This window comes from Leptonychotes weddellii, chromosome X, assembly GCF_054177405.1.
Source record: "Leptonychotes weddellii isolate Sample4059 chromosome X, ASM5417740v2, whole genome shotgun sequence".
Taxonomy (NCBI): Eukaryota; Metazoa; Chordata; class Mammalia; order Carnivora; family Phocidae; genus Leptonychotes; species Leptonychotes weddellii.
Window position 1 is genome coordinate 55706387 of NC_138385.1, and position 8284 is coordinate 55714670.

Here is an 8284-nt window from a genome sequence, read left to right on the forward strand (position 1 = left end):
CTTTCTTAAAAGGCAGGTTTTGCAGTCCTAAGGAACATGGAGCAAACAGCAACGACAGCAGCCACTGTGGCACAGAGCTAAACCCTTGAGAGTGGTCGTTAAGCAAAGTGAGAGTGAAAAGGAAAGGATTACATCTTCCTCACCTCCACTCCCTCCCTCAAGGAGGACCTAGTAATATGATTGGCTCAGATCCCTTGAACCACATTTGCTAGTGTGTTTGGGTTGGTCACTATGGGTTAAAAGGTTATATACTGCAGATGACTTTCTCTTTAGTGCTTTTCTGTCATTTAGAGAAATTAAAACACTAAGCAGAGTCTCCTGCATGCCCAGCCATTTTGCTTTCTAGCCTCCTTCACTTGGTATTTCAGGTACTTAATAGTTCTTATCAATTCAGTGGTCAATTACTAATAAGATTGAGGCTTGACAGGAAAAAGTGAAACTATTTTTGGACTTTCAGCTTAAGTTATGTACTAAAATCCAGCTTTAACAGATAACCCTGTACCTGAGTACTGGGCACTAACTCCAGTAATCACAAAGTAGTGTTTTAATTCCTATCTATCCTTGTCCCTTGTGTGTATGGATCCTTTATGGCTCTTATTATGGGAGACATAATGAGGTTAAGTCAAAACATGAGTATTCCTGAGTCCTTGTCTATAACACCAAATTACTATGATCAAAAACCTTATCCTAGCTTTTAGCAGTCAGGACTTTTAGCATCAGGGCTTACAGGGCTGGCCACATCCATTAGGATATGATCAAGTAACAAACTAGAAATGTGGCAAAATTTAGCCAGTCCCTAGAACCGCTGTCACTAATAAATTATTTTCTGATCTCTAGCTAAAACTTGCCGTAGAACCCTTATCATCCCTAGTGCATTCCTTTTATGACCATTTAGTATCTCTCTCTAAAAACCCCACATCAGTGAAATCCCTGTGGAAATGAGTTAGCTTCTTACTGCTAAGCTGATCAATCAATAGCGGGTGGAGGAACAAAAAGTTGATTTCTCAGTAACTGGAAATAGCCTTTCGTTGCCATGTCTATTGTTTCATGTGGCTTCTTGCTGGGGAAATGATGGGTGATTTGTTTCTTTATATAGGCTTTCTGTACTTCCAAAATTTTTTATAATGTGTATTCACCACCTTGATAATCAGGAAACTAAAAAAAAAAAGAAAGAAAGAAAAAGAAAAATCTGGTAAATCGAAGGGGTTGAATTAAGAGAGAGAGAAAGAGAGAGATCTTTACCCATAATTGGGTAAATCTTGGAAATCAAAGCCATAGTCCTCAGGGGAAAACTGTCAATATTGAAATTCTAGGGGCGTCTGGGTGGCTCAGTCGTTAAGAGTCTGCCTTCGGCTCAGGTCATGATCCCAGGGTCCTGGGATCAAGTCCCGCATCGGGAAACTGCTTCTCCCTCTCCCATGGGAAACCTGCTTCTCCCTCTCCCACTCCCCCTGCTTGTGCTCTCTGTCTTGCTGTGTCTCTCTCTGTCAAATAAATAAATAAAATCTTTTTAAAAAGTATTGAAATTCTATTATGAGGAATGATGCCTATCATAACAAATGATAAATAATATACTACTTGCATGTTTCACATTTTTAGGCCAACACATTTCTAAATTGTTTTTTCCCAAAACAATTAGTTGCTATCTCAAAGTGTAAACACTCTCTGAAAGACAAAACTAACTTTTAGATTTTATCTTAGTATCCCTCAGTCTTAATTGCCCTTTCTACAGGGGAGAAAGTTATAAAAAGATTATTTTCAATTATCCTGTATGTTCTTCGGGCAAAACATGGTACTTAAAATGTTGGTGAGAGATCCCAGATACCAGTAGAGTACAAGACCCTGATAATCTCAGGATGTAAAACAGGAATAATAACATCTTCCCATAACTGAGCAAGACTGAGTCATATTCCAAAAAGAGTTTTGACATCCAGGAGTAAAAACTTGAGTTTGTTATTATGAACATGCAACAGATTACATCTTTAGCTGATATCAGAAAGAACAATGCCCAATCTAAGTTTGGAGGTCCTTGTTAGTGTGGATAAAGAATCAGTTGGGCTACATTGCATTCCTAGAAGACAGAGTCTCTGGAGTGGCCTCAGAATTCTTCAACTTGTTGTCTTTCACCAAGTAAAGATGAGGCAGCCCTCATTCTCATCATTGAAGGTAAGATGGGCTCTCTGGTTTTCATGAGGGCCTGTGATATGGTCTTCCTTGACTGTTTTTTAAATCAACTTACCAGTTTTTTATGTCTATGGTTCAATGAACATTGAGAAATATATACATCCATGTAACTGCCACCCCAATAAAAAAATAGAATATTTTTATCACTCCAATATATTGCTTCATGCTCCTTATCCAACTCCCAGCCTCAGGAAGCCACTGATCTGTTTTTGGCCATAACTGGTTAGTTTTATCTTTTCTAGAATTCCAGTAGGTGAAGTCATGCAGTATGTACTGTTTTATGTCTGGCTTTTTAAATTCAGCATAATTTTTTGAGATTCATCCATATTGTTTTTTTCATCCATGTTGTTATATGTATTAGTATTCATGCTTTTTAAAAACAGGTTTGTTGGAATATTATTTATGTACCACGAAATAGATAAACCATGATACATTCATTTGATGGGATACTGTACAGCAACAAAAAAGGAATAAACTAGGAAGAGAGAGGATTTACCAAGTTCTTCACTCCACCATTCTGAAAGTTTAACTCCTTCCATTTCATCACTTTATATTGCTGTATATTTCATTTTTGTATGTGTATGGTGTGAGGTAGAGGTCATAGTTTGCTTTATCCCCCATACAGATATCCAGCTATTCCAGTACTATTTATTGAAAAAATTATCAGTTCTCTGTTGAATTTCCTTTATTCTTATTTTAAAAAGATTTGTTTATTTATTTGAGAGAGTGAGAGAGCACAAGTGGGAGGGGCAAAGAGAGAGATAATCTCAAGCACACTCCATATTGAGCATGTTGCCCAACGCAGAGCTCAATCTCACAACCTGAGCTGAAACCAAGAGTCAGATGTTTAACCAACTATGCCACCCAGGTGCCCCTCCTTTGTACTTTTGTCAAAAATCAAGTGAAATAAAAAATCACATATTCAACAAAAAATGTATAGATAACTTTCTAAATAGTGAGAAAACAAAGAACCCTATTTTTTAATGGACAAGAGACTTAAACAGATGTTTCACCAAAGAAAATATACAGTTGGCAAACACACACAAGAAAAGATGTTCAACATTAATAGCCATTAGTAAAATCCAAACTAAGAACACAGATGGGGGTGCCTGGGTAGCTCAGTCAGTTAAGCATCTGACTTCGGCTCAGGTCATGATCTCAGAGTCCTGGGTTCAAGCCCCATTTCTGGTTCCACGTTCAGCAGGGAGTCTGTTTCTCCCTCTCCCTCTGCTTCTTCCCCTGCTCATGCTCCCTCTCACTCTCTCTCTCAAATAAATAAAATCTTTTTAAAAAAACAAAAACAGGGGCGCCTGGGTGGCTCAGCCGGTTAAGCGGCTGCCTTCGGCTCAGGTCACGATCCCAGGGTCCCCTGCGGGGAGCCTGCTTCTCCCTCTCCCTCTGCCTGTCTCTCTGCCTACTTGTTCTCTCTCTCTGTCTGTCAGATAAATAAATAAAATCTTTAAAAAAAAAAACAAAAACAAAAAAGTACACAGAAAATGTACAAATGACTAAAAAGCATATGCAAACATTCATCACTTATCAGAAAAGTGCAAATAAAGACCATTACATATCTACCAGGTGGCTAAAATAAAAAATATTTATAATGGCAAATGCTGGTGAGAACACAGAGAATATTGATAAATGTTAAATGCTGGTGAGGATGCACCAGCTTAAGGATTCCCCTATATTGATGATGGGAATGTAAAATGATACAGCCACTCTAGAAAATATTACAAAAGTTTTGTAAAACATTATATAGAGGATTACTTCCAGAATGGAGGCATGAAATGCTCCATGAACCCTCTTCCCAGCAAAACAACCATAACTGGTGAAGATTATTTTTAAAAAACAACCATTTAAAATCTCTGGAAATGTTCCTAAGGGTATAGAGCAAAGGAAAAGATATTTATTCAAGAAAATGTACTAAATCTTGGTAAAAGCAGTGAGAATCTAAGCTCAGTGCCATAAGCTCTACTGTGGACAAGTAAATCAAAAATGATGGGGTTTGTTTCCAGGAGGGGTAGGCAACCAGCATTTCTCAATTTCCCAGATTCATGTAGCAGCTCTATTCCAACCAAGCATGATTGAGAGGATGGGGTTTCTTTCTCCCAACCAGACTTAACTAATAGTATGGAAGCTCTAACCTAGGCATGGCAGGCCAAAAAACATTTGTCATCTATCACCCTCACCCCAGCTGACTTACAGGATATTTTCCACATCAAGAAAGGCAACACAGTAGGCGACCTCTGATACAGGTCACTGTTCCCAACTCCAGCTCTGGAGCGGTAACACAGAGATTTTGTTCAAGGACAGCCATAAGAATAGAGAACTCTGAAACTCTCCCAAAGAGAACTGACTTTATTTGGAGCACGGTGTGGGGAAGTTCAAGCCAAAGGATGCTTTTGAAACACTGGAGATTTTTGTGGTAGGTAACTAAGAGGCTAGTAGCTTCATGAGACCACACTAAATTAACTGTAGACCAATTTACTAGAGAGACTGAGGGAAAGAGACAACTAAAAAAAGCCCTCCTGGAGTCAGAGCAAAACTCAAAGCCTGGCCTCAAAAACTACCTCTGCAAAGGGGTCCAAGTTTAATTGGATCAGACTGAGGAGCAATGTATGCCACAGTGCATTGTTAAAACAGTAGAGCAATTAGCCGGCAATTAGTGGTGCCTAACAGTGCTCTGTTTTACCAACAAAGGCAGACAGCTTAACAGAGAGATTAGAGAAAGAGGCAGAAAGGAGCTCTGCACTGGGTGTTATACAAAAACAATGAATCATGGAACAGTACATCAAAAACTAATGATGTAATGTATGGTGATTAACATAACATAATAAAATAAAATTTAAAAAAAAAAAGAAAGAAAGGAGCTCTGCAAAACCACTGTCATTTCAGAGTGACTGCATGCATGCCCAAAACTGTGCCTTCTAAGGAATGACATTAGGGTTTGTACATGATAGGGGAAATAGGCTTCACTAAAATAGTACATCCATAACACTAAACAAAAACAAAAACAAGCAAACAATGATAACAATAAACCCTGAGAGAGGGAGGGTCAGTATAGAGTTGCTACAATATATTATCTAAAATATCCCATTTAAGATATAAATATATATTAGAAATGAAAAAAAACAGGAAAGTATAACTTGTACACAAGAAAGGAGGCAGAAACTGAAACTGCCAATGAGAGGGTTTTGATGTTAGATTTGGGAAACAAGGATTGCAGATTTGCTATTATAATAAATATACTCAAAGAACTAGAGGGAATTCATATCCAAAATCTATAAAGAACTTATAAAACTCAACACCCCAAAAATGAATAATCCAATTTAAAAATGGACAGAAGACATAAATAGATATTTTTCCAAAGAAGACATACAGGTAGCCAACTGACATATGAAAAGATGCTCAACATCACTCATCATCAGGAATTGCACTACTAGGTATTTACCCAAAGGATACAAAAATACCGATTCAAAGGGATACATGCACCCTGATGTTTATAGCAGCAGTATCAACAATAGCCAAACTACGGGAAGAGCCCAAATGTCCATCAACTGATGAATGGATAAAAAAAGATGTGGTGTATATATACAACAGAATATTACTCAACCATTAAAAAAATGAAGTCTCGTAATTTGCAATGACATGGAAGGAACTAGAAAGTATTATGCCAAGTGAAATAAGTCAGTGAAAGACAAATACAATATGATTTCACTCATGTATAGAATTTAAGAAACAAAACAGATGAACGTAAGGGGAAAAAGAGAGGCAAACCAGGAAACAGGCTCTTAACCATAGAGAACAAACTGAGGGTTACTGGAGGGGAGGTGTGTGGGGGAATGGGTAAAATAGGTGTTGGGGATTAAGGAGTGCTCTTGTGATGAGCACCAGCTATTGTATCAAAGTGTTGAATTACTATATTATATGCCTGAAACTAATATTACACTGTTAACTAACTGGAATTTAAATAAAAACTAAAAAAAGAAAGAACTAAAGGAAACCTTGCTTAATGAATTAAAGGAAGACGATGTCTCAATACAAAGATATATTATTTTTTTAAAAATAAAAATTCTGGAGTTTAGAAGTACAATAATAAAAGTGAAAAATTCACTAGAGAGGCTCTAGTAGATTTAAAGACTATATTTAACTGGCAGAAGGAAGAATTAGTGAACTTGAAGAGAGATTAATAGAGATTAAGCAATCTTAAGAATAAAGAGAAAAAAGAATACAGAAATGTGAATACAGTTACTTCTCCCCCGGACTCCTTGGTAGTCTGTCAGCTGGAGAACCTTGTCGCCGTCCCCTCGCATGCTCCCGCCCCGAGGAACCCTATAAGTCTCAGTCATGCGTGAGTGCTTCTCCATCCAGGAGGGCCAGGCTGGTGTCCAGATCGGCAACGCCTGCTGGGAGCTCTATTGCCTGGAACACGGCATCCAGCCCGATGGCCAGATGCCAAGCGACAAGACCATCGGGGGAAGAGATGACTCCTTCAACACCTTCTTCAGTGGGACGGGCACTGGCAAGCATGTGCCCAGGGCCGTGTTTGTAGACCTGGAACCCACGGTCATTGATGAAGTTCGCACCGGCACCTACCGGCAGCTCTTCCACCCTGAGCAGCTCATCACCGGCAAGGAGGACGCTGCCAACAACTACGCCCGAGGGCACTACACCATTGGCAAGGAGATCATTGACCTTGTCTTGGACCTCATTCGGGAGCTGGCTGACCAGTGCACAGGTCTTCAGGGCTTCTTGGTTTTCCACAGCTTTGGAGGGGGAATTGGTTCCGGGTTCACGTCCCTGCTGATGGAACATCTCTCTGTCGATTATGGCAAGAAGTCCAAGCTGGAATTCTCCATTTACCCAGCTCCCCAGGTTTCCACAGCTGTAGTTGAGCCCTACAACTCCATCCTCACTACCCACACCACCCTGGAGCACTCTGATTGTGCCTTCATGGTAGACAATGAGGCCATCTATGACATCTGTTGTAGAAGCCTCAATATTGAATGCCCAACCTACACTAACCTAAACCGCCTTATTAGCCAGATTGTGTCCTCCATCACTGCTTCCCTCAGATTTGATGGAGCCCTGAATGTTGATCTGACAGAATTCCAGACCAACCTGGTGCCCTATCCCCGCATCCACTTCCCTCTGGCCACCTACGCCCCCGTCATCTCTGCTGAGAAAGCCTACCATGAACAGCTTTCTGTAGCAGAGATCACCAACGCATGCTTTGAGCCAGCCAACCAGATGGGGAAATGTGACCCTCGGCATGGTAAATACATGGCTTGCTGCCTGTTGTACCGGGGCGACGTGGTTCCCAAAGATGTCAATACTGCCATTGCCACCATCAAGACCAAGCGTACCATCCAGTTTGTATGTCTTCTTCAGAGAAGTGTCTGTTCATATCTTCTGCCCACTTTTTGACTTGATTATCTGTTTTTTGGGTGTTGAGTTTGAGAAGTTCTTTATAGATCTTGGATACCAGCCCTTTATAAACCAGCCCTTTATCTGTAGTGTCATTTGCAAATATCTTCTCCCATTCTGTGGGTTGCTTCTTTGTTTTCTTCAAGTTATTCACAGATGTTACTCTACTTCTTTAAATTTTTTTCTTTATGATTTGAATTATAATAGCAACACTACCAGAGAATGATTTTTTTAACCTCACTTTTCCAAAGTTGAATTTTGCTTTGAACCCTCTAATCTTTGTCAGTGCACATTAATGTATTTTCACATGGTCCTTCCAAATTTCTATAAAGTATATTCAGGGACCCAAAAAGTCAGCTAATCTTTTTTTCCACAAATCTACCAGGTGAGAATGGTTCATGGAAAAAAACTCAATTTTGATTTTTTGCTTACAAACTTCGGAAAATATTCTTCCTTTGGATCAGCTCACACACTTATGAAACAGCAAAAAGGGATGTTCTGATCCTTTGTCTTAAAACAAAGATGAAAACAGGTGGGATGTTAGTGCCTTGTATTTTAATTAGACTCATCATACCAATAGTACTATTTCCCAGGGAAATCAGGTCAAAAGGCAAACTCTTACAACAGATGAGAGTTTGTCTGTATAAAACAATAAAACAAGCAATGTCTTTTT

The 8284-nt window shown here is 39.3% G+C and overlaps 1 pseudogene; it reads left to right on the forward strand.

Annotated features, from left to right (window-relative positions):
* The first annotated feature begins 6442 nt into the window (after positions 1–6442).
* Positions 6443–7611, forward strand: LOC102737022 (tubulin alpha-1C chain pseudogene; annotated as a pseudogene).
* The last annotated feature ends 673 nt before the right edge of the window (positions 7612–8284 follow it).